We start from the raw sequence: 27,926 nt of genomic DNA, 5'->3' as shown, positions 1-27,926 counted from the left end.
AGAAGGAGGAGAGGGGGGAAGGAGGAGATGTATGCAATATGTGTGACAAATATATTGGGAGACTGCTGGTAGTTTTCTAAAAATCTGTTGCACGTCAACTTCAAAGAACGTCCGAGCTGCCACACAGCATCGCGTATGGGTTCAGGAGATTAATGCGTATGCTCTATGATACATTTGCATCGATATTTTGGTAAGCTAGCAGTGGTGCCTTGACTTCGGGTGTCGGGAGTTTCTTTGGCACACTGTCACAGGGCGCGACTTCCGCATGCTCCGGTATTCAGACCACGCACAAGCTCGGTACGGAGACAGGGACGTGAGCAGTGCACTGGGCGGGAATCTACTAGCAGCGGCGCGCATGTCAAGACTGCCGAGGGCCGTGGCGAGTGCCAACTTGGGAAGGTAGCAGATTTTCCTGTTCGGAGGTGGCTATGTGACAGGGAGCCACATACACACTGATGTTAGGTGAAGTCACGGGATATCTCCTAATATTGTGTCGGACCCCCTCCTGCTCGGAGTGGTGCAACGACTCGATGTGACCCGGACACAACAAGTAGTTGGAATCTCTCTGCAGAAATAATGAGCAATACTGCGTCTACAGCCGTCCGTAATTTCGAAATTGTTGCTGGTGCAGGATTTTGTGCAACAACTGACCTCTCAATTACGTCCCATAAATGTTTGACGGGATTCATGTCCGGCCACGTGGATGGCCAGATCATTTGCTCGATTTGTCCAGAATGTTCTTCAAACCAACCGTGAGCAATTCTGGCCTCGTAACATGGCCCATTGTCACCCCTAAAAATTTCATCATCGTATGGTAACATGAAGTCCATGAATGGCTGCAAATGGTCTGCAAGTAGTCGAACATAACCATTTCAAGCAAATGATTGGTTCATTTGGACCAGAGGACCCATTTCATACACTCCATTATGCAGCTAGTTTGCACAGTGCCTTGTTCCAATACGGGTCCATAGCTTCGTGGCGTCTGCGCCACACTAGAAAACTGCCGTCAGCTCTTTCCAACTGGAATCGGGACTCATTTGCCCACGCCACGATTTTACAGTCATCTGGAGTGCAACAGATATGGTCACGAGCCCACTAGAGACACTGCAGGCGATGTCGTGCTATTAGTAAAGACACTCGCATCGGTCGCCTGCTGCCATAGCCCATTAAAACCAGGTTTCGCACACTGACGTAACAGATTCGTTCGTCTTACGTCCCACATTGATTTCTGCGGTTATTTCATGCAGTGTCTCTTGTCTATTAGCACTGACAACTCTACACAAACGCGAGAGGTAATATCGGAATTTTGGCATTCTCGGCACACTCTTGACACTGTGGATCTCGGAATACCGAATTCCCTAACGATTTCCGAAATGGAATGCTTCTTGCGTCCAGCTCCAACCAGCGTTCCGCGTCCAGAGCCTGTTAATTACTGTTGTGCGGCAATAATCACGTTGGAAACCTTTTCACATCCAACATCTGAGTACAAATGACAGCTCCACCAATGCACTGCCCTTTTATACGTTGTGTACGCGGTACTACCGCCATCTTTATAAGTGCATATCGCTATCGCATGACATTTTGTCACCTCAGTGATAAGTCGTTGGTTCCTTCGTGGCATTTCCTATGTTGGTTTGGAGCATTTAAATTTGGAGAATCTAGGGTTTAATCATGCTACGAAGTTACTTCAGAAAGGTGGACCTGTCGCGAGGCCGCTGTTGCAGACTCTATCACCATACAACGGAAGTTAGTGGCGAGCTCCCGTGCGCTAGTACATTTTGACCGGGCTCAGTTGTGCCAAATGTGAGTGACTTACTACTCTCGTTCATCAGTCATGATGGCTGCCCTATCAGCTACACGTCGGTTACTATGTAGGTTACTGAGAGAATAGTTAAATATCTACCATTGCGGTACTAAGTGACAGATTTAGTGTTCCTTTTACTAAAGATTTCAAAGGAAGTGCCAGAGGTAAGGCGTTTCTCTTACTGTGATTTGAATCTATTACAAATATTGTACGTGCTGGATTGTATCCTACCGTAAACTACTTAGTGTTGAACCGCTTGAGTTGGCACATGGTTTCTGGGTGTACGACTCGGTCATAGGTCCGTGTACTTAATTGAGTACTTGTGCGTGCAGTTGTTTCAATGTGTTATAGTATGTGTGGTAATATTATAGCATTTTATGTTTCAGAGTTCTAGCTCTCTCCGTCCGAACGGACCTCGGAAGGCCCAACAGCACCGACCGACCGCCGTGTCTTCCCCAGCCGATAGGCGTCACTGGATATGAGGGGCATGTGATGAGGCACCGCTCTCGGCCCTTGTCGTTTTTCGGGCCTGGATCCGCTACTTCTCAGATGGTCTCGCGAAGGCTGAGTGCAGCCCGCTTCCCAACTGTGGTCAGGACACCCGGACAGTTACTCACCCAAGTGCTGGCCAAGCATGACAACGCTTAACTTGGGTAATCTGACGAGAATCGGTGTTACCGCTGTGGCACGATCACTGGCATAGCTCTAAGACCTAATTTTTTTTATTGTACCTCTCTCAGGTGGGTCGAGTTGTTGGCACCTATGCCGAACGTGGATATGTTCGTACCAGATTAGGAACAAAATTTTTCAGGATGAGGTCTTGGCATTCTTCGTCTGTTACCAGGCTTTTGTCATTGCTCGTCGCGTCTTTAACTGTTTTTATTTTTAATTAAGTTATTAACTAAAATAGTGTTGTAATTTTATGGTTGCCGTAAACCATCTTGATTTTTGCTCTCCAGTCACTGGCGCTTTTTAACAATCTTGCTGAAGTTACTTTGTTCGCGCCTTTAGATTACCTTGGTGTTTGCTATTTTTAACAATTATTTACCGCTGCTTTCACACAGTTAATAACTGTTTTATAAGTGCTTAACTTATTAATTAAATCTGCTCAAGCTAACAGTGTGTGCCTTATGTAAATAAAATGTCGTGTGACTAGGGCCTCCCGTCGGGTAGGCCGTTCGCCGGGTGGGAGTCTTTCGATTTGACGCCACTTCGGCGACTTGCGCGTCCATGGAGATGAAACAATGATGATTAAGGCAACACAACACCCAGTACCTGAGAGCAGAAAATCACGGCCCAGCCGGGAACTGAACCCGGTCCCTTAAGATTGACAGTCTGTCGCGCTGAGCACTCAGCTACCGGAGGCGGACCTTATGTAAATTGTTTGTGTTAAATAAATTTGTGAAATTTATCTATGGAGAGTGGTTCATTCGCTTGCCACTCCCGCATCCCTGCATCATTAAACGATTTCACTGTGGAGGTGCGGTACAATTACCATGGAAAAAAAGACACACGCTACGTACCCTATCACCGGGTGACTTTTCAAAGAATTATCAGTCAAGAATTGATTTTAATATAGTGTGTCTTTCTTTTGTATTGATCTTAGACTGACGTGTTGGAAATTTTCGACAGGCTAGGGCTATTGCGGTTATTTCTGATTCACAAGATTAGAAAGAGATTAATTCTATGAGGCACAGTATCCCTACATTACTGGAAGAACATACTGGTCAGTCGGTTCCTTTACAGAATGAACTGAAGTGAACATGTGCACAATCTGTTTTCTATTAATTTGGCTGCATTGTAATTTTTTATCATACTCTGAGCTACCATCATTTATTCATTTTTATTTAGGTCCCTTAATGTAGTGGTTTACCCGAGCAAAATTATAGCAAGCAGCAACAACTGAAGAGTTAAAAGTTGAACAATAAATAATAACACAGTGTGCCAAATAGGAAAATCTTTAACTCTTAACACGAAAAACAATGCATATACAACAATTTAAATTAAAGATCCCAATGAAAAGAAATTAGTACTTGATAAAAGTACCAGAAAATAGCTTAAAGAGGTATTATATAAAAAAGCAATACAGAAACAGAGTAAAAGACAAAATTGACAGTTGTAGCAAACAGAATATATGGACTACATAATCACCATAAAATAAATAAGAACAAGGAAATGGAGGAAAAGGAAAGAAAAGATGTGTGGCATGCACTGGAAAAGTATAACTGATTTTTGCTGATCTTTAGCATTTGGGATTGGAGGTTATCAAATAATTTTAAATAAAATCCTCCTTTTAAGAAATGAAACCTCCACAATCTGTATTTTACTTTCATTGATATCGATTTCAAACCTGTGCCCTAGACATTCGATTAACTGATTCTCCTGTGCAAAACAGGAAAACCTTTAACGCTTAACACGAAAACAGTGCCTATACAACAATTTAAACAAAAATTAAAAATCCCAATGTAAAAAAAATTAGTACTTGATAAAAGTACCAGAGAACAGCTTAAAGAAGTATTATATAGGAAAAGCAGTACAGAAACATAGTAAAAGACAAAATTGACAGTTGTTGCAAACAGGATATACCGACTACACAACCAGTATAAAATAAATAAATACAAGCAAATGGAGGAATAAAAGGAATAGATGTGTGTGAAGCATTGGAAAAGTATTAACTGAAGTTTAGAAGAGGGTAAGTATTAAGCTGTGCTTAACCTTTAGTTGTAAATCAACGCTGTGTCCAGATATTTGTTGATTTCCATCGACTCCAATTCTTAATTGCATTACTACTGCACCTCAAAGAGCACATTTTCTTTGTGACGTGCCTCACTCTATATGAGCAAGATATTTGCCAATTTCGTTCACGAATATTGTAACTTCTTTGATGGCGATAATGATTTAAGGACCGATGATAGTCTTGCAAGCAGAAAACCAGTTAAGTGAAGAAACTAATCCTGTAGAACATACACAACAGTTTCTTTTTCATTTATTACATTCCCTCAAACTGATTCTTAGATAGACTTGCCGTCTGCCGTCAATAGCTTTTGCTATAAATGTGGGTTTGCGTATTTTCACCCAGTCTTTTAAAAGACGTTGTAGGGTTATTATTGCCTTGCGTATTCCTATAATTCTACAAAACCGAAACTGATCTACCCCCAGGTCAGCTTGTACCCGTCTTTCCATTCATCCGTATATAATTCATGTCACTGCGTCGTAACCACTGCTAATTAAACTGATGGTGCACTAATATTCACAACTGTGACCACCTGCCTTTTTCGGTATAGGGTTTGTCACGTTCTTCCTGAAATCTGAGGGTATCTCACCTGTCACAAACATATATTGCTGACAGGTGAAACAATAGGATCCCAATAATTCTGAGATAATGTCTTCTATTTCAGAGCTCTTGTTCCAACAAAGGTCTGTCAGCACATTGCCAAATTCTTCTTGCAATTATCACGTCTCTCATTTCATCTTCATCAATTTCCTCTTTTGTTTGCATAATACGTTTAAGTTTATTTCGTTTATACACCCCTTCTATACATCTTTCAGCATTTCCGTTCTTCGTCTACTGCTGACTTGTCAACCGATTTCTCAATATTGATACAGTTATTTCTCTTTTGTCTGAATTTTAATTTCCTGTACACAATATATATCTTTCTTTAGTTTTGCACGCTTCTATAAACTCGTAATTTTTCTGTATCCATTCCTGATTTGCCATTTTGCACCTTCTGTCAGTGTCATTTTTTAGATATATTTAATCCGTTTTGCGTAGTTATTATAGCATATTTTTACACTGTTTTCTTTCAGCAATTACAGGTAACTTGTCTTTTTGTTACCCAATATTTTATTAGGCCTTGTCTTTTTATGTAGTTCATTCCTTCTTCTTTCATTCATGCATTTCTCAGAGACACCAAATCATCTTATGTTGTACTTCTTTCACCGATTTCCGTCAGTTATTGCCTAACACACCATTTGAAATCACCCATGTCAGTTTCAACTTATAGAGATCCTATCCTCTTAAATCCCCATTTTGCTGCAAATTTCTTCAGCTTTGATGCACATTTCGTAACAAATGAATATCATGGCTTAGAAACGTTTTGCAGTTACTAAATTTCTAAATTTAGTTTCTTAATTTCTGTCTTACCATTAATGCTCTGTCTTAAATCGACCGATGTCTACAGGTCTCTTTCACATATGCAGCCTTCTTTGATGATTGTTAATCAAGTGTTAGGTATTCCTAAACCGCATGTCGTGCAAGATTCTAAGAGAGAGAGAGAGAGAGAGAGAGAGAGAGAGGAAGGGAGTTTCAGTTTTGCATTGCTGTACGGCATTCCATAACGTAATAGTCAATGGGGTTATTATTTGCTTCAGATATATGTACAGTTGGGCGAAACAAGCCTATGAAAGCTTTGTGTGTGGCGTGAATTTCAGGAATTTGAGGCTGAAGGATTCCAATTCCCACTGAGGTAAGGCGACTGATCTCCACTGAGGTAAGGCAAGTGATATTCCTCTGACTAATTTACGGTGACAAGCCAGTTTACAGTGACAACAAATCTCCTCTTCTTGCACGTATCTGTTCGGTGTAAAGGCAACCTCCTGTACGTTTCATCTGTTGTGCAACAACTGTCAACAGAAGTTGCTTTCTCATCTTCTTAATTAAAACTTTTGAAACCCTATTCCTTTTATCCTTCTGATGTAGTTTTTGAATCGTCAACACATGATGTCAAACAGAGAAACTTAGGCTACACGCAGCGTATTAGATACTGAAGCTCTTTATCACGCAGCATACAGTCCCCTAGCGATGATACAAGGTACATTGGAAGCTGCTGGGACGCAGCTGTTATCGGAATGTCTGCTCTCTCCTTCCCACTCGCGCGCTGCGTCCCCAAACACCGTCTTTCCTTTCATTATGTGTACGGCGTCCATAAATCATGTCCCCACAGTGTCGGAATCGAATCAATAAAAACAACAGTCAGAGGCCTCATTCCAGACGGTGCGTCTCGGCGTTTGTTTGCCAGCCGCGCGGCTCCATACATGGTGACGCCGCAGCTGTTTGGGAGATCAGCACGGCTTTTTGTCGAAATGTAACCTTTTAATAGATACTATCAGTCTTTCGATCTGTTTCACATAGTCTCTGCTATAGTCGATTAAGTGTGTTGTATATCACAATCTCTACGTTCACTCAGCTTTCTTCCTCTATAGCGTTCTCTTGTCTCATACTGATTCTTTCCCTGTTCTGGGACTTTGTCTGGCATTATTTGCTCTTTTTCTGAACAGATCTTCACTGCGTACTTTTTCTCCCCAATTAACTTTAACCAACTTTGCTTTAACCAGATTTCAGATTATTCCAGTTACTTTGTATTCAATGTTACTCTGTGTTCTTACTGCATGTGCTTTTGTTGTTCTGACCAGAGTTTCTTACTTGTGTTGTATTGTTGTATTTCATTAGCATCACTTGCACAAAGTCATGAATTATGAAAAGCGGCTTATCTTACAGGTTGAGAGTCATTAAACAATATGGAAAAAAAACGTAAAGAAGTTACAAATTACAGCTTGTAAACACTTTATTCAACATGTAAACCGCACTGCAGATATTCAGATTTAGGTTATGACATGTTCGATATGCCTGCCATCATTGGCGGTGATGTGGCCCAGACGAATACCGAATTTCTGCATGACCCGCTGAAGTGTCGGAACATCGAGGCTGTCGATGACCACCAAAATGGCTGTTTTCAGCTCAGCAATGGTTTTTGAGTTATTACTCTACATCTTGTCTTTAATATAGCCCCATTAAAAGGAGTCGGATGTTTTCAGATGCGGAGAATATGCCAGCCAATCGAGGACCATGGTTCAAATGCCTCTGAGCACTATGGGACTCAACTGCTGTGGTCATCAGTCCCCTAGAACTTAGAACTACTTAAACCTAACTAACCTAAGGACATCACACACATCCATGCACGAGGCAGGATTCCAACCTGCGACCGTAGCAGAAGCGCGGTTCCGGACTGAAATGCCTAGAACCGCTCGGCCACCGCGGCCGGCTGTGTGTGTAGAAAATGGGTGGAAACAACACTATTAAACACAGGATACACATTGTAATGAGTAGTCCGCGAGGTTTCGGGATAGCCATCAGATGACATCGATACATTGCTACGATACATTTCGCACAATACATGAGAGGTTCATGGAACATGCTCGCCACACTGGCCTTTTACAGCCCACTGGCGACACGGAGATGCTTATTGGATTTAATTATTTCCAGGTGATTTAATTAATTGTGAGGTGGCTTCCAACTTTATTAGGCATGGAAAAACAATATCATAAAAACAACATTTTATGCCTAATGTCTAGCAAGTCAGTTTAATTATTTTAAAGACCACATTTTCACTTTGTGAGCCTGCAATTCGACAGGGATCGTACATGCAGTACCATCATTACACATACACCTGCGCGCAGTATTCGACAGATGCCGCTAAATTCCACAAAGAATTTATCTCTGGCTGAAGCCAGAGATAAATTCTACCGAAATTTTTACAAAGGCACAGACGGTGTTTAGAAAGGATAGATTGCATGCAACCGGTGGTGGCGTGTTTGTCGCTGTTAGTAGTAGTTTATCCTGTAGTGAAGTAAAAGTGGATACTTCCTGTGAATTATTATGGGTGGAGGTTACACTCAACAACCGAGCTAGGTTAATAATTGGCTCCTTTTACCGATCTCCTGACTCAGCAGCATTAGTGGCAGAACAACTGAGAGAAAATTTGGAATACATTTCACATAAATTTTCTCAGCATGTTATAGTCTTAGGTGGAGATTTCAATTTACCAGATATAGACTGGGACACTCAGATGTTTAGGACGGGTGGTAGGGACAGAGCATCGAGTGACATTATACCGAGTGCACTATCCGAAAATTACCTCAAGCAATGAAACAGAGAACCAACTCGTGCAGATAACATCTTGGACCCACTGATAAACAGACCCGAACTTTTCGACTCTGTAAGTGCAGAACAGGGAATCAGTGATCATAAGGCCGTTGCAGCATCCACGATATGGAAGTTAATAGGAATATAAGAAAAGGGAGGAAGGTTTATCTGTTTAGTAAGAGTAATAGAAGGCAGATTTCAGACTACCTAACAGATCAAAACGAAAATTTCTGTTCCGACACTGACAATGTTGAGTGTTTATGGAAAAAGTTCAAGGCAATCGTAAAATGCCTTAAGACAGGTACGTGCCGAGTAAAACTGTGAGGGACGGGAAAAACCCACCGTGGTTCAACAACAAAGTTAGGAAACTACTGCGAAAGCAAAGGGAGCTTCACTCCAAGTTTAAACGCAACCAAAACCTCTCAGACAAACAGAAGCCAAACGATGTCAAAGTTAGCGTAAGGATGGCTATGCGTGAAGCGTTCAGTGAATTCAAAAGTAACATTCCATGTACCGACTTGACAGAAAATCCTAGGAAGTTCTGGTCTTACGTTAAATCAGTAAGTGGCTCGAAACAGCATATCCAGACACTCCGGGATGATGATGGCATTGAAACAGAGGATGACACGCGTAAAGCTGAAATACTAAACACCTTTTTCCAAAGCTATTTCACAGAGGAAGACCGCACTGCAGTTCCTTCTCTAAATCCTCGTACAAACGAAAAAATGGCTGACATCGAAATAAGTGTCCAACAAATAGAAAAGCAACTGGAATCACTCAACAGCGGAAAGTCCACTGGACCTGATGGAATACCAGTTCGATTCTACACGGAGTACGCGAAAGAACTTGCCCCCCTTCGAACAGCCGTGTACAGCAAGGCTCTAGAGGAACGGAAGGTTCCAAATGATTGGAAAAGAGCACAAGTAGTCCCAGTGTTCAAGAGGGTCTAGAGCAGATGCGCAAAACTATTGACCTATATCTCTGACGTCGATCTGTTGTAGAATTTTAGAACATGCTTTTTGCTCGAGTATCATGTCGTTATTGGAAACCCAGTATCCACTCTGTAGAAATCAACATGCCTTCCCGAAACAGCGATCGTGTGAGACTCAATCCGTTTTATTTGTTCACGAGACCCAGAAAATATTAAATACAGGCTCCCAGGTAGATGCTATTTTCCTTGACTTCCGAAAGGCGTTCGATACAGTTCCGCACTGTCGCCTGATAAACAAAGTAAGAGTCTACGAAATATCAGAGCAGCTGTGTGGCTGGATTGAAGGGTTTTTAGCAAACAGAACACAGCATGTTGTTATCAATGGAGAGACGTCTACAGACGTTAAAGTAATCTCTGACGTGCCACAGGGGAGTGTTATGGGACCATTGCTTTTCACAATATATATAAATGACCTAGTAGATAGTGTCGGAAGTTCCATGCGGCTTTTCGCGAATCATGCTGTAGTATACAGAGAAGTTGCAGCATTAGAAAATTGTAGCGAAATGCAGGAAGATCTGCAGCGGATAGGCACTTGGTGAAGGAGTGAAAACTGGCCCTTAACATAGACAAATGTAATGTATTGCGAATACATAGAAAGAAGGATCCTTTATTGTATGATTATATGATAGCGGAACAAACACTGCTAGCAGTTACTCCTGTAAAATATCTGGGAGTATGCGTACGGAACGATTTGAAGTGGAATGTTCATATAAAATTAATTGTTGATAAGACGGGTACCAGGTTGAGATTCATTGGGAGAGTCCTTACAAAATATAGTCCATCAACAAAGGAGGTGGCTTACAAAACTTTCGTTCGACCTATACTTGAGTATTGCTCATCAGTGTGGGATCGCCGGCCGGTGTGACCGTGTGGTTCTAGGCGCTTCAGTCTGGAACCGCGTGACCGCTACGGTCGCAGGTTCGAATCCTGCCTCGGGCATGGATGTGTGTGATGTTCTTAGGTTAGTTAGGTTTAAGCAGTTCTAAGTTCTAGGAGACTGATGACCATAGATGTTAAGTCCCATGGTGCTCTGAGCCATTCAGTGTGGGACCCGTACCATATCGGGTTGACGGAGGAGATAGAGAAGATCCAAAGAAGAGCGGCGCGTTTCGTCACAGGGTAATTTGGTAAGCGTGATAGCGTTACGGAGATGTTTAACAAACTCAAGTGGCAGAGGCGCTCTGCATCGCGGTGTAGCTTGCTCGCCAGGTTCCAAGAGGGTGCGTTTCTGGATGAGGTGTCGAATATATTGCTTCCCCCTACTTATACCTCCCGCGGAGATCACGAATGTAAAATTAGAGAGATTCGAGCGCGCACGGAGGCTTTCAGACAGTCGTCCTTCCCGCGAGCCATACGGGACTGGAAGAGAAAAGGGAAGTAATGACAGTGGCACGTAAAGTGCCCTTCGCCATAATCCGTTGGGTTTATGTAGATGTAAATGTAGATGTAAAGAACGGCCACGCCGCGATAATAAAAGGCCGTGCTCCTATTCGTCAATTTTTGCATAAACGTAGTGATGTGCAACAGGAATGAAGACCCTACGGAGGGGTTGTAGTGATAGGCCTCAAAAAAGGCAAGGTACAGACGGGCGCAGACATTGTCTGAAAAAGAAAAAAACAAGCGTAAGGTTCGTTATGGTCTGACCTATTAACTTGCAGTGCGGCAGCGGCTGCAAGATAGGATTGATTCATGACGAAGGTTTGTGGATATAATTAATAAATTTTTCGTGCAAACTAGAAGAAAAGTCCCACTCTGCGCTTTTAACACGTTTTTATTAGGTTCCTTTCTTGTTTGTCTGTCTGTTTGGCTCAAATTTTGCAGTAGATTTTAAATTAACTTTCTGATGACCTTTAAACTGAGCTCACAACCAAATGACAATGCACATTAATTTGTTTTCTTGTTGTCTAATGCGTCCAGTTCTTGTAGAGGTGGGGCTGGTGTAAAAGTGGTTCGTAACGCCTGGCATCTCGACTGCCCTGCAGGACCAACATCGTGTACAATTAGTACCAGAATGTGTTCTAGGCAGTATGCGTTGAATTTGATGACCGGCATAGAGGGAGCTGCTACGTTTGAGCACTAGGCGCTGGCGGCGCTGCAGGACCACGCCCGTCTTCCGAGCCACACTATAACGCTTGCTGCATCATTATTCTGCCTTTACCTGTGTATTCGCATAGCTCTCAAATCGATATAATTACACGTCACTGGTTTGGTCTCAGATTTCGCTACACATTAGGTTTTCGTTCTATTATTGCTCATTTGAACTTAGTTATTCCACCGCGCTATCTGCCGTTGTCCATTTGTCTCTCGTTGCTATACTTCTGTTTACAGTTGGTTAACCGCTGATGATGGCGCCTGGCCAGTCGCCCAGTTTCCGATGGTTTTTTCGGTCTTTCCTGAACCTTGTCAAAGTCTGGTAACAATAGTTAACTTCAATAGTATGATATCACCAAAATGTTTAAAATTCACACCCACAGAAGGCCAAAAAGCATAAAATAATTATTTAAATAAAAATAAAACTTTATATAACACGGTTTCGAATCAGATTAAAAAATCTCCTAGGAAGTACAGATTACTAACTGCATACAATTAGTTCTGAAAATTTGTGAGTGTGGATTTTTAAAAGCTATGAAAATGCTTGTAAGATTTCTAGCGAAAAATGTGTGGCGTACATTATAAATGTCAGTTAGGAGGTGAATTGTTCATGCATCAATTACGTATTGCTTAAGTGTCAGGATAAAAAGCAGAAAATAATTATTTAAATAAAAATAAATCTTTGATATGACACGGTTTCAAATCAGACTAGAAAGTATAAAAAGATTTCTCCTAGGGCAACACAGATTGCTAACCCCATACAGATCGTTCTGAAAATTTGTGTGTGTGAATTTTTAATAGCTATGAAAATGCCTGTAAGATTTGTAACGAAAAATGTGTGGCGCACGCGACAGATATCACTTAAAACGTGACTTATTCATGCACCAATTACGTATTGCGTATGTCCCGTGTCTTCTCGTAATAAATCTTACAGATAATTTCAAACTATAAAAAATTTACAACCACAAATTTTCAGACCTGTAACGGTTTAGGAATCTGTGTGGGGCTAGGATAAATTACTTTATACTTTTTATTTCTATTTAGAAACATATTATACGAAAAATTTATTTTTGTTTAAACAATTTTTCTGTGTGCATGTGCCGACTAATCTAAGGAACTACTGTGGGATTTTGATACAGGTTTCACTAATAGACAAACTCACAAGGAAGGTTTGTGTGTATAATTTGTTACCGCTACGCCACACAAGTCGTCCGGCCAAAGGTACTTACTGTTAGTGCTAGCTGTGCAAATACGGGAAGGGTCTCTGGTTAATATATTCATAGAAGATGAAAATCGTTTGCAGAGTGGCTTCAAATCGGTGGGCTGGGAGGACAGTGTTGCAGTTACTCCAAGCCACAAGTGGGAGAAATTCCATATTCCTTGTTCCTTGTCGTCAAGGAGGGACTGATACGAAATTCGACGTCATCGACGAAGAACTTGCGGAGGAACTGGATATAGAAATGAAAATTCTTAACATTAACCATTTCTTGAAGAAGGAAACACAGGGGATGAATCCCATAATAATTTTACATACAGACGCTGCTGTGACCTCACCTGGCTTAATCCTGCATATTGTACACAGCCTCCAACTAGCTGCTGCAGACACTGACGTATATCGATAACAAGCATTGTTACTGTGCGAAGAAGCTCCAGGTTTCACCTCGAGTAACGCACTATTACTCGAAACAATGGAAGCAGTCTTATCAACAGGTAAAAAAATACTTCCACAGGAAATTAGTTTTGAAATATCAACAATACCTCCAGGATGAGCTTACAAATAAAATTTGCGACCTTATAGTGAGATGCTACACTAACCAATGCCGAACCCATAAATCAAAACCGCCACTTGAGGAGGCATTTTCAGCTCTAAGCAAATACCATAACCTCATTTGGAGAACGAATCTTTTATCCAACGTCGAGCAAGAGTGCGAAAATATCAATCAGACACTGGATCTACGTATTAATATGTACAGGGTGGTTCAAAAAAGTAAGAAGCTTTTTTTACAAAAAGAAAAACAAAATGCATAAACACCTTCATCTAACCTTCCCATTTCGTGTGTGAAAAACTTGAGACGTATTACCATCTCTACTGCGTTGCAAGAACTCTGTGCATGAAATTCACTATGACTACACGACAAGTTTCCACATTCATTTCGCTTACAATTCGTCGAATTTCCTCCTTCAAGTCATGGATGTTTCAGGGTTTACTGGCATACATCGTTGACTTAAAATGACCCCAAAGAAAAAAGTCACCAGGAGTTACGTCTCATGACCTTGGTGGTCACTGCGCGAAATGAGGCGGTCCGACAACCGTTCATGGAGCAAATGAACTGTTTTGCGGGAAGTATGGCAGATTGCACTATCCTGCTGGACCCACATCTCTTCAGTGTCCAATTCATCCAAAAAAGGCCATAAAAACTGCCATATCATCGTAAGGTGTGGGTCTCCATTGACTGTCACAGCTTGTCCCGCCTCATCTTTAAAAGAACATGGGACGATAACATAGCCCTACGAATAACCGCACCAAAGTGTCACACGTTTTGGATGTACAAAGGTGTGGAAAAGTAAAGCAACAAACCGAAATTTTGCAAGGTTGTGTTTATTTTTCCATAAAACATTATAAACGGGTGATAGTAAGGGAGAAACATTGTAAAGAATACAGAACGTAAACAACTGCAACATGCATAACTTCCAACTTAACATTCAACTTAACGATTTTACACACACATTCAGACAACTGGTTAATGTGCTTAGAATGGGGTGTGACCACCTCTGACAACGGCGGGGCATGCTGTGACTAATGTCATCAGTCTCTTGTTGAGGCAATAACATTCCTTCTTCCTGAAGAGCTGGTCGCGAGTCTTCGGGATTGTTTGGTGGATGTGTGCAGTATCTTCCGTTTCCAAGAAAATATCGACAATCCGTGCACTATGAGGTCGAGCATTATCGTCCATCAATATGAAGTGCGGGTACACAACACCTCGCAACAGTCGCACATGAGGTCCCAAGATCTCGTCACGATATAAATAACAGTTAAAGCTTGAGGATTCACATCTACAATTTCATGAATAGGTGCTCGAGTGGTCAACATACAGGGTGTTTCAAAAATGACCGGTATATTTGAAACGGCAATAAAAACTAAACGAGTAGCAATAGAAATACACCGTTTGTTGCAATATGCTTGGGACAACAGTACATTTTCAGGCGGAAAAACTTTCGAAATTACAGTAGTTACAATTTTCAACAACAGATGGCGCTGAAAGTGATGTGAAAGATATAGAAGACAACGCAGTCTGTGGGTGCGCCATTCTGTACGTCGTCTTTCTGCTGTAAGCGTGTGCTGTTCACAACGTGCAAGTGTGCTGTGGACAACATGGTTTACTCCTTAGAACAGAGGATTTTTCTGGTGTTGGAATTCCACCGCCTAGAACACAGTGTTGTTGCAACAAGACGAAGTTTTCAACGGAGGTTTAATGTAACCAAAGGACCGAAAAGCGATACAATAAAGTATCTGTTTGAAAAATTTCAACGGACTGGGAACGTGACGGATGAACGTGCTGGAAAGGTAGGGCGACCGCGTATGGCAACCACAGAGGGCAACGCGCAGCTAGTGCAGCAGGTGATCCAACAGCGGCCTCGGGTTTCCGTTCGCCATGTTGCAGCTGCGGTCCAAATGACGCCTACGTTCACGTATCGTCTCATGCGCCAGAGTTTACACCTCTATCCATACAGTATTCAAACGTGACAACCCCTCAGCGCAGCTACCATTGCTGCACGAGAGACATTCGCTAACGATATAGTGCACAGGATTTATGACGGCGATATGCATGTGGGCAGCATTTGGTTTACTGACGAAGCTTATTTTTACCTGGACGGCTTCGTCAATAAACAGAACTGGCACATATGGGGAACCGAAAAGCCCCATGTTGCAGTCCCATCGTCCCTGCATCCTCAAAAAGTACTGTTCTGGGCAGCCATTTCTTCCAGAGGAGTCATTGGCCCATTTTTCAGATCCGAAACGATTACTGCATCAAGCTATCTGGACATTCTTCGTGAATTTGTGGCGGTACAAACTGCCTTAGACGACACTGCGAACACCTCGTGGTTTATGCAAGATGGTGCCCGGCCACATCGCACGGCCGACGTCTTTAATTTCCTGAATGAATATTTCGATGATCGTGTGATTGCTTTGGGCTATCCGAAACATACAGGAGGCGGCGTGGATTGGCCTCCCTATTCGCCAGAAATGAACCCCTGTGACTTCTTTCTGTGGGGACACTTGAAAGACCAGGTGTACCGCCAGAATCCAGAAACAATTGAACAGCTGAAGCAATACATCTCATCTGCATGTGAAGCCATTCCGCCAGACACGTTGTCAAAGGTTTCGGGTAATTTCATTCAGAGACTACGCTATATTGTTGCTACGTATGGTGGATATGTGGAAAATATCGTACTATAGAGTTTCCGAGACCGCAGCGCCATCTGTTGTTGACAATTGTAACTACTGTAATTTCGAAAGTTTGTCTGCCTGAAATGTACTGTTGTCCCAAGCATATTGCAACAAACGGTGTATTTCTATCGCTGCTCGTTTAGTTTGTATTGCCGTTTTAAATATACCGGTCATTTTTGAAACACCCTGTAATACCTGCACACACCATTAGGGCTCATCGTCTATACCGGTCTCTTTCCACAATGTCTGAGTTCCGAAACTGTATTCCACGTTGCCTCGAGATGCGAATCTGTCGAGAATCACTCTCCAGACCAAATCATGACTCATCTGTGAAAAGAACAATGGCCCATTGTTCGACAGTTCAGGTGACTTGCTGAAGACTCGATTCTAGACATTCCTTTCTGTATGAAGACGTGTGAGAGGTACACAAACAGCAGGTCTCCGACAATAAGGGCCACTCTGCAGAAGTCTTCTATACACCCTTTGCATCGATACAACACGTCCAGTGGTTGCTGCGAGGTCAAAGGCCAGTTGCCGTGCAGTACTAAGGCGGTACTGTTGTGCCCTTACAACCAATTAACGGTCTTCTCTTTCTGATGCCACACGTGGTCGGCATTGCGCTGGTCTTCGGGATACAGTTTCGGTCTCTATAAACTATCACCACATCCGAGAAACTACAGAACGATCCACATTACGACATCGGAGCACATCAGTTCCCGAACATCCTGGTTCCATTCTTCCTACGACCCTCCACTACAGAGAGTCTGGTAGGTGTCTTCTCTGTGCCATACTGCAGCGTCTGTGACTGTACACGGCGATTATGGATGTGAGACTAGCCGGCAAACACTACCCCGTTTGATAGAAGCTCTGACGTCAGCGTTGAAGTGGTTGTCCGTGGACCGAAATGCCATCTTCGATGCAGAACACCATCGTACGGACATATGTTGACAGTTTGTACAATTCTTTCGTGTCTGCCCCCGCTAGCCGAATGGACGCCGGCACGGTAACTCAGCGTATTCGGTCAGAGGGTTAGCTCCGCTCTGTAATAATAATAAAAAAATACTGAGTTAATCGATCAACAACGAACATAAACGGGTTTCTTAAGACGTCAGCCCTGAGCAGATTCAACGAACAAAAATGAACACATTGAGATTTAAAAAAAAGAAATGGTCAGCATGACGTATCGTCAATCCTCTGGGCCCGGGTTCGATTCCCGGCTGGGTCGGGGAATTTTATCCGCCCAGTGACTGGGTGTTGTGCTGTCCTCATCATCATCCTATCATCCTCATCGACTGCAGGTCGACGAAGTGGCGTCAAATTGAAAGACCGGCACCCGGCGAACGGTCAGCTCGACGGGAGGCCCAAGCCATACGAATAAATAAATAAATAAATCTTTCGTGAGCTAGACTCAAGGATTGGAAAATAGCAGTTCGTTGCTTTAATTTTAGACACCAGTGTATTTCCATTTCTTAGGTCATTCAAGGAATTTCTGACCCCCAGATACGGCAGTTCTGCTAATTCACAAACCCATTTGAATAGAAGTGTGCTTCATCACTCAAGATGATTTTGTATGCGAAGCTGTCGTCCTATCAAAACTCAGTCAACAAACTGTCATCGCTTTCGCCGATCTGTCATTTTCAACGATGCGTCAGCTGAATTTTATAGGGGTCGTAATGGAGATCATACCTGAGAATTGTCCGTACTGAAGTACAGGAAGTTGAATTTTATAGGGGTCGTAATGGAGATCATACCTTAGAATTCTCCGTACTGAAGAACAGTTTAAGCCCTATCGCTGGGAACGGTGACGAACTGATTTCATTAGGCTAACAGCCACTCTGTCACAAACCACCGCAACGCTCTGCTCAGTTCGGCTAGAACGATGACGCCAAGGACTTTCAAGGTCTACTGTTGAACCTGTCTCAAAGAACTTTTTCATTTGCAACTGTTGATTAATTCTGTGCATCATTACTCCCTAGAGTCGTGCGAAGTCCCCTGACAGTTGCTGCATAACTTTCGCCATTCTGATAAAATGCGTTCAGGATTAGCACACGTTGCGCACAAGTGAACTGGCCCATGGTTCGACACCGAATGCGAGAAATTCAAACTGAGTCAACAATTCGAATGCTACTGGAAATAGAAACGAATCAAAAGAATGTCACCAACCAGCAAATAAAAATTTACCAGCTGTTTCAAGAGCGGCGCTCTTTTGGAACCACCTTATACTATTCTGTGAGCCCAGTAGTTAATAACAGCAACTTCGAAAGCCATTCCGAGAATGGCCAGGGGCTGCATGTGTGTATCCTCGTCGGTCCAAATACGATGATTCCGTCAGTTGTGCCTGTAGATAATTTCAGTTTCCTTTTGCTAAATATTGATCTCATACTTTCCAGTATGAGATCTCATACTTTCCAGTACCCCCCCCCCCCCCCCCCCATGAACCATGGACTTTGCCGTTGGTGGGGAGGCTTGCGTGCCTCAGCGATACAGATGGCCGTACCGTAGGTGCAACCACAACGGAGGGGTATTTGTTGAGAGGCCAGACAAACGTGCGGTTCCTGAAGAGGGGCAGCAGCCTTTTCAGTAGTTGCAGGGGCCACAGTCTGGATGATTGACTGATCTGGCCTTGTAACATTAAACAAAACGGCCTTGCTGTGCTGGTACTGCGAACGGCTGAAAGTAAGGGGAAACTACAGCCGTAATCTTTCCCAAGGGCATGCAGCTTTACTGTATGATTAAATGATGATGGCGTCCTCTTGGGTAAAATATTCCGGATGTAAAATAGTCCCCCATTTGGATCTCAGGGCGGGGACTACTCATAAGGATGTCGTTATCAGGAGAAAGAAAACTGGCGTTCTACGGATCGGAGCGTGGAATGTCAGATCCCTTAATCGGGCAGGTAGGTTAGAAAATTTAAAAAGGGAAATGGATAGGTTAAAGTTAGATATAGTGGGAATTAGTGAAGTTCGGTGGCAGCAGGAACAAGAGTTTTGGTCAGGTGAATACAGGGTTATAAATACAAAATCAAATAGGGGTAATACAGGAGTAGGTTTAATAATGAATAAAAAAATAGGACTGCTGGTAAGCTACTACAAACAGCATAGTGAACGCATTATTGTGGCCAAGATAGACACAAAGCCCACGCCTACTACAGTAGTACAAGTTTATATGCCAACTAGCTCTGCAGATGATGAAGAAATTGAGGAAATCTATGATGAGATAAAAGAAATTATTCAGGTAGCGAAGGGAGACGAAAATTTAATAGTCATGGGTGACTGGAATTCGTCAGTAGGAAAAGGGAGAGAAGGAAACATAGTAGGTGAATATGGATTGGGGGGAAGAAATGAAAGAGGAAGCCGTCTGGTAGAATTTTGCACAGAGCATAACTTAATCATAGCTAATACTTGGTTCAAGAATCATAAAAGAAGGTTGTATGCATGGAAGAATCCTGGAGATACTAAACGGTATCAGATAGATTATATAATCGTAAGACAGGGATTTAGGAGCCAGGTTTTAAATTGTAAGACATTTCCAGCGGCAGATGTGGACTCTGACCACAATCTATTGGTTATGACCTGTAGATTAAAACTGAAGAAACTGCAAAAAGGTGTGAATTTAAGGAGATGGGACCTGGATAAACTGAAAGAACCAGAGGTTGTAGAGAGTTTCAGGGAGAGCATAAGGGAACAATTGACAGGAATGGAGGAAGGAAATACGGTAGAAGAAGAATGGGTAGCTCTGAGGGATGAAGTTGTGAAGGCAGCAGAAGATAAAGTAGGTAAAAAGACGAGGGATAATAAAAATCCGTGGGTAACAGAAGAAATATTGAATTTAATTGATCGAAGGAGAAAATATACAAATGCAGAAAATGAAGCAGGCAAAAAGGAATACAAACGTCTCAAAAATGAGATCGACAGGAAGTGCAAAATGGCTAATCAGGGATGGCTATAGGACAAATGTAAGGATGTAGAAGCTTATCTCTCTACGGGTAAGATAGATACTGCCTACCGGAAAATTAAAGAGACCTTTGGAGAAAAGAGAGCCACTTGTATGAATATCAAGAGCTCAGATGGAAACCCAGTTATAAGCAAAGAAGGGAAGGCGGAAAGGTGGAAGGAGTATATAGAAGTTTTATACAACGGCGATGTACTGGAAATGGAAGAGGATGCAGATGAAGATGAAATGGGAGATACAATACTGCGCGAAGAGTTTGACAGAGCACTGAAAGACCTGAGTCGAAACAAGGCCCCGGGAGTAGACAACATTCCATTAGAACTACTGGCGGCCTTGAGAGAGCCAGTCATGACAAAACTCTTCCATCTGGTGAGCAAGATTTCTGAGACAGGCGAAATACCCTCAGACTTCAAGAAGAATATAATAATTTCAATCCCAAAGAAAGCAGGTGTTGACAGATGTGAAAATTACCGAACTATCAGTTTAATAAGTCACAGCTGCAAAATACTAACACGAATTCTTTACAGACGAATGGAAAAACTGGTAGAAGCTGACCTCGGGGGATATCAGTTTGGATTCCGCAGAAATGTTGGAACACGTGAGGCAATACTAACCTTACGACTTGTCTTAGAAGAAAGATTAAGAAAAGGCAAACCTACGTTTCTATCATTTGTAGACTTAGAGAAAGCTTTTGACAATGTTGACTGAAGTACTCTCTTTCACATTCTAAAGGTGGCAGGCCTAAAATACAGGGAGCGTAAGGCTATTTACAATTTGTACAGAAACCAGATGGCAGTTATAAGAGTCGAGGGACATGAAAGGGAAGCAGTGGTTGGGAAGGGAGTGAGACAGGGTTGTAGCCTCTCCCCGATGTTATTCAATTTGTATATTGAGCAAGCAGTAAAGGAAACAAAAGAAAAATTTGGAGTAGGTATTAAAATTCACGGAGAAGAAATAAAAACTTTGAGGTTCGCCTATGACATTGTAATTCTGTCAGAGACAGCAAAGGACTTGGAAGAGCAGTTGAACGGAATGGACAGTGTCTTAAAAGGAGGATATAAGATGAACATCAACAAAAGCAAAACGAGGATAATGGAATGTAGTGAAATTAAATAGGGCGATGCTGAGGCAATTAGATTAGGAAATGAGACACTTAAAGTAGAAAGGAGTTTTGCTATTTAGGGAGTAAAATAACTGATGATGGTCGAAGTAGAGAGGATATAAAATGTAGACTGGCAATGGCAAGGAAAGCGTTTCTGAAGAAGAGAAATTTGTTAACATCGAGTATAGATTTAATGGTCAGGAAGTCGTTTCTGAAAGTATTTGTATGGAGTGTAGCCATGTATGGAAGTGAAACATGGACAATAACTAGTTTGGATAAGAAGAGAAAAGAAGCTTTCGAAATGTAGTGCTACAGAAGAATGCCGAAGATTAGATGGGTAGATCAGATAACTAATGAGGGAGGTATTGAATAGAATTGGGGAGAAGAGGAGTTTGTGGCACAACTTGACAAAAAGAAGGGACCGGTTGGTAGGACATGTTTTGAGGCATCAAGGGATCACAAATTTAGCATTGGAGGGCAGCGTGGAGGGTAAAAATCGCAGAGGGAGACCAAGAGATGAATACACTAAGCATATTCAGAAGGATGTAGGTCGCAGCAAGTACTGGGATATGAAGAAGCTTGCACAGGATAGAGTAGCATGGAGAGCTGCATCAAACCAGTCTCAGGACTGGAGACCACAACATAACATCTTCCCAGTAAAATCAGTCTCTCTATACCGAAACAAATTTGATGCTTTTGAATACATAATGGTCAGGTTCCAAATAGCAAGTATTCACCGTGACTTCAGCTGTGCTTTCATTCTAAAGCATTAACATAAAATTCGGTCGTTTCAGCGTTCCCTGCGACTGACACCATGGCTCCACATAGACGTACATTTATCCTGTATCGTCACAGTAAACATTATTTTAATTTTTTAATTGTATTTAGACTAAGTCAAATTTGGCTTTATCCGTAAGTCCTCCCTTGTAAATAATAACATTAATTATGAATGTTTTCTCTTGTCAGTGTTCAAAAATGGTTCAAATGGCTCTAAGCACTATGGGACTTAACATCTGAGGTCATCAGTTCCCTAGACTGAAGCGCCTAGAACCGCTCGGCCACCGCGGCCGGCTTGTCAGTTTTCATCAAATTGTTATGAAGCTTATTTCACGATCCTATGTCTTAAGGGTGTCCCACTATATTAATATTCATCTACTTGCAACACAGTATGAATCTGCACTGACGGAAAAAATCGCAACATGAAAAAGGAGTTGTGAACAGAAAAGAACGTTAAAAAGACGGAATTTTATGGTAATTCTGTAGACTGAAAGCACAGCTGAAGTCACGGTGAATACGTTCTATTTGGAACCTTACCATTATGTATTCAGAAGCATCTAATTTGTATTGGTATAGAGGGGCTGCTTAAACTGTAAAGTATGATATCAGTACTTAGCAAAACGAAACTGGAATTATCTACAGGCACAACTTATGGAATCATCGTATTTGGAGGATACACACATGCAGCACCTGACCATTGTCGGAATGGCTTCCTAATTTCCTGTTATGAACTACTGGGCTCCCAGAGTAGTATAAGGTGGTTCCAAAACAGCGCCGCTTTTGAAACGGCTGGTAAATTTTTGTTTGTCGCTTGGCAACATTGTTTTGATTTGTTTCTATTTCCAGTAACATTCGAATTGTTGACTCAGTTTGAATTTCTCGCATTAAGCGTTTAACCATGGGGCAGTTCACTTGTGCGCAACGCGTGCTAATCGTGAACACATGTTATCAGAATGGAGAAAGTTATGCAGTAACTGTCAGGCAACTTCCCACGAGTCTAGGGCGTAATGATGCACCGAATTAATCAACAGTTGCAACGAAAAAGTTCTTTGAGACGGGTTCAACAGCAGACCTTGAAAGTCCTTGGCGTCATCGTTCTAGCCGAACTGAGCAGAGCGTTGCGGTGGTTTGTGACAGAGTGGCTGTTAGCCCTCAGTTCTTGTGAGGCAAACTAAGGAGTTGCTTGATTGAGAAGTAGCGGCTCCGGTCTCGTAAACTGATATACGGCCGGGAGAGCGATGTGCTGACCACACGTCCCTCCATATCCGTACCCGCCTTGTGGGCTGAGGTTGACACGGCTGCCGGTCGGTTCCGTTGGGCCTTCATCGCCTTTTCAGGCGGAGTTTAGTTTTTTTTTATGTCGCTCTTGCTGTAAACTGTGATCTTGTAACGCTAAGCAGTTAAAAATGTTACCTAGACAAGTGTTTTCACGAAATTTCATAACTCCATTAGTTACTTTTTGTTTCGCGACTTTTCTCCGCTAGTCTATTAATAACTAATTTTTATTTAAATGGATATTTTTTCTTCTGCAGCGTGTCTACTGAAGATTCGCTTAGTTGACAAGAAGTGAAAATAAACACGATCAGTGCTACGTTATTTCATTGGTGTTCACAGTCCACGTCTATCGTCAGCTGGTGAATATTCAAAGTTAACGTCATAATTGTTCTATCGTAGAGGCGGACCTATTCTAAATGATTTCACATTTCATCACCTACAGAGTCAGAGACGATAAGAGCCGTTAAAAATTCGGTAATAACACAAAGTTCAAGAAAGGACTTTCCTATCGATACAAAGAGTACTTAAAGCACGCGATATTAAATGAAATGCTAAGGCAGAACGCAAAACCCAGTCTGGTACGAAGGAACTATTTCACATCAGCAACTGTACACATAATGGTTATCAAGTGGAAATACAGCTTATCTTCCTTCAGCTCTCACAGTTTCAATTTTTTTTTTTACATCGTCTTTACGCGTCGTTAATATCGATGAAACCTTTTGCGTCATACAGAAACTTCTATTTGTGTTTTCATACGTGTGTTATCTCTCGCTTCTGTTATTTCGCTTGTGTCAAATACCAAAACAGAGAGTCATTGAAACAATGCCGGACTGAATTTTTCGTTATGAAAAATTCGTATTATATTAAGGCATGTGAACCATGTCCCACTACGAAAAATTCCACATACATTTTCTGACTGACAATACGAGTACTATCCTTTCTAACAGCCTTCTTGTTTCTGTTCCAGGTCACAGGCTTTACTGACGCGTATTCTGGCCACATCTGATTTTCCAACTCCGGCTCCCTCTGTTTGTAGACACTGACTGTAGTCGTCGCTTACGCTTTTCAGCCGCTGAAAACTAGGGTTTTCTGGTCAATAGTATTCTTGATACGCAGATTATGTAGATATCTAAAAACATTTTTTCCCACTGCATCAAGTTTCAGATAAATCTGTAATTACAGCATGTTTCCTGGAATAATTTCTCTTCAGAATCTATAGTTTCTTTTGCTGTAAGCTGACCAAAATGTATAATAATTTCGGTAACTCTAACGCATGTTATTTTTGCTTTTCTGTTCTGTAAGGTCTGTAATGCCCTACCAACAGCAACATAACGCAGTTGTACTTTGCGTATTGTGCTGTGCCACTATACTTAATATACTATGAAGGTTGTGAATTATGCGACGTATCAGTCATTCTAGTGGTGTCAAATGAGTTTTTGTGCTCGCCATTTCTTGAATTTACCATGTTATCTACGTATCTGTTTGCGCGCTTCAGGAAGCATGTTGGACTGACGTAACCACATCTGTGTTGTACGTTGGTGGTGAAGGGTCTGAATTCGCTTCATTTCCAATCGTTTGTATCACTGTGTTAATTCCTGTCGACAGTGACTTGCCTATACAAATTTTGTTAAACGAAAGAGGTGACTGTTGCATCCACCCGCCGGTTACAGACTGCATGCTTTCACTGCATCAATCCGTTGATCCTAACAGATTCCTGCTTTATTTGAAATTCATATTTAAGAAATAGCTGTGCTGCTCTCTCCAGCAGTTGTCTATCGTATTTCAGCGGTTCATGCTGCATATACAGTCACTGTCCATGAATATAAGTACATCAATGTTTTCTTATTTTACAACTAATTTTAAGTTCTTTCTATGTATACCTCTAATTTATATACTGTATCATACTACAGTTTTGAAGGTCTGAAGATGACCGTGTGGTTATCAATACCGGCCACCTACTAATAAGCGTGCCTTTGCTATCTAAACTGTTTTGTAATTAATTTCAAATATTCTATTTTGTTTGCTGAGTTTCTCCAGCATTGTTTTAAAAATAACCTTGCTTTATTGTTACTTACATATACACAAATCTGTCAGTCGCGTAGAAGTATTATTAAAAGCTTCACATGTTATGAAACCTGAACGCTGTTGTTGTCACAATGCTTTGCTAGGTAGTTTTATTTTGGCACTTGATCTCCCAATCCAACTCATGTAGGATTTCGTATCTTTTCTGATGTTGGTGAAGTAGCGGACTCTGACTTCCAAGAGGTCTTTTTCCCTGAGGATAATTTGTAAGTGTTCAAACTTTTGGTTTGGTACCGGGTATTGTACTGGGTCCCTCTACTCCATATTTTTTGTCATTGGTTTTAGGTTCTTCCTCGGTTGTATGGACGATAATGTACGCATTATTTAGGCCCTTTCATAACTGACTGACTGTATTTGACGGGCAATGCCTTTTTTTCAGTGACAGTTGCGTCGCCCTCTTTCCCTACATCGACGTCTATAATTGCTTAAAGTATTGCGGGTATGTTTAGTGTTTGACATTATCAGGGTTTTTTGACTGTAATGTCATGATGTGGGTCTGCTGAACCATACGGATAGACATTCGTTCTTTTTCTTTTTGTCTACGTGTATAGCTGAGGATGTGGCTACAGGCCACGAAACCGTTTGTGTCTCATAGTAGATTATCATACAGCTGTACATGGTGCTCTTCTCGCGAGATATATTACATCTGCGGATGCCTCGGAGTACAGAGTTTTTTGTAACACACTACTTTGTTTGTTAATATTCTCCTTTCCGCTGTGTTCTTATCTTGAATCCGACCAAATATCTTCCTCGAAATTTCTCCATCAAAGATTCTTAATTTTGCTTCTCCCGATACTGTTAACGCTCATGTCTCACAAGCTTATACCAGACCAGGTATGACAAGACTTTTATGTATGAGAATGTTTGAATTTTCTGAAATAAGTTTATTTTTCAGTCTTCCGTTACTGCAAAATAACATGTACTGGCTTTTTGCATTATATTATTTATTTTTTCTTTGACAACGTCGTCTGTAGTTAGTACGGTTTCTAGGTAAGTGAAGTGACTTTTTCTTTCGATTTTCTCTGCTCCAGTTTTAAAGGTATGACCTGCCGTACAGCGAGGTATCAAAATTCATTGGGTACCTCCTACCTCCTTTTGCTAGGCATGGTGCTGCAAGTCGACAGGGCATGGACTCAACAAGTTGTTTGAAGTCCCCTACAGAAATGCTGAGACATGCTGCCTCTGTAGCCATCCATAACTGCGAAAGTGTTGCCGTTGCAGGATTTTGTGCACGAACTTACCTCTCGATTATGTTCCATAAATGTTCGGCAGGGTTCATGTTTGGCGATGTCAGTGGCCGGATCATTCGCTCGAATTGTCCAGATTGTTATTCAAACCAGTCACGAACAGTGGCTCGGTGACACGGCGAATTGTCATCGGTAAAAGTTCCATCGTTGTTTTGGAACATTAAGTCCATGAATGGCAGCAAATGGTCTCTAAGTAGCCGAACATAACAATTTCCAGTCAATGGTCGGTTCAGCTGGGCCAGAGGAACCAGTGTATTCCATACAAACACAGCCCACACCGTTATGGAGCTACGGCAATCTTGCACAGTATCTTGTCCCGACATGGATCCATGGCTTCGTACAGTCTGCACAACACTCGACCCCGACCATCAGCTCTTAGTAACTGAAACCAGGTCATTGTTTTCCAGTCGTCTAGGATGATACCAATATGGTCACAAGCCCAGGAGAGGCAATAGAGGCAATGCCGTGCTGTTACCAAAGGCATTCGCGTTTGTCGTCTGCTGTCGTAGCGCATTAACGCCGAATTTCGCTGCACTGTGATACCAGATCCCTTAATCATACCTCGCACATTGATTTCTGCCGTTATTTCAAGCAGTGTTACTTGTCTGTTAGGGCTGACAACTCTACGCAAACGCTGCTGCTCTCGGTCGTTAAGTGAAGACCGTCAGCCACTGCGTTGTCCATGTTGAGAGGTAATGTTTGAAATTTGGTATGATCGGCACACTCTTGACACTATAGACTCGGAATACTGAATTCCTTAACGATTTTCGAAATGGATTGTCCATGTGCCTAGCTTCAACTATCGAAGTCTGTTATTTCCCGTCGCGCGGCTGTAGTCACGTGGAAACCTTTTCACATTAATAACCTGAGTACAAACAATGGCTCCGTCACTGCACTGCCTATTTATACCTTGTGTACGCGAAACTACAGCTGCCTGGGTATGTGTATACCGCTATCCCATGAATTTGGATTTAATGGTGTTCATTTCGGGTTCCGCTGAATAGGTCAGGAGTTCACTACACTCAGCTGGCGGCTACACGGGTAGCGGAGGCTGTGTGGCGTGGACTCGATGGTTTTTTAGGTTAGAAGGCCTCGGGAAAGTACAGGGTGGGCTGCAATGTCAAAGGGTGCATGGCAAATACAGGAAGTGCTTGGATCAAGGAACAGTCGGAATTATAGTTGTAAATTGTTGTAGTTGCGCTGGAAAAGTCCCTGAGCTTAAAGCGCTAATAGA

This window comes from Schistocerca gregaria, chromosome 5 (assembly GCF_023897955.1).
Source record: "Schistocerca gregaria isolate iqSchGreg1 chromosome 5, iqSchGreg1.2, whole genome shotgun sequence".
Lineage (NCBI taxonomy): Eukaryota > Metazoa > Arthropoda > Insecta > Orthoptera > Acrididae > Schistocerca > Schistocerca gregaria.
This window is presented reverse-complemented; position numbering follows the sequence as displayed.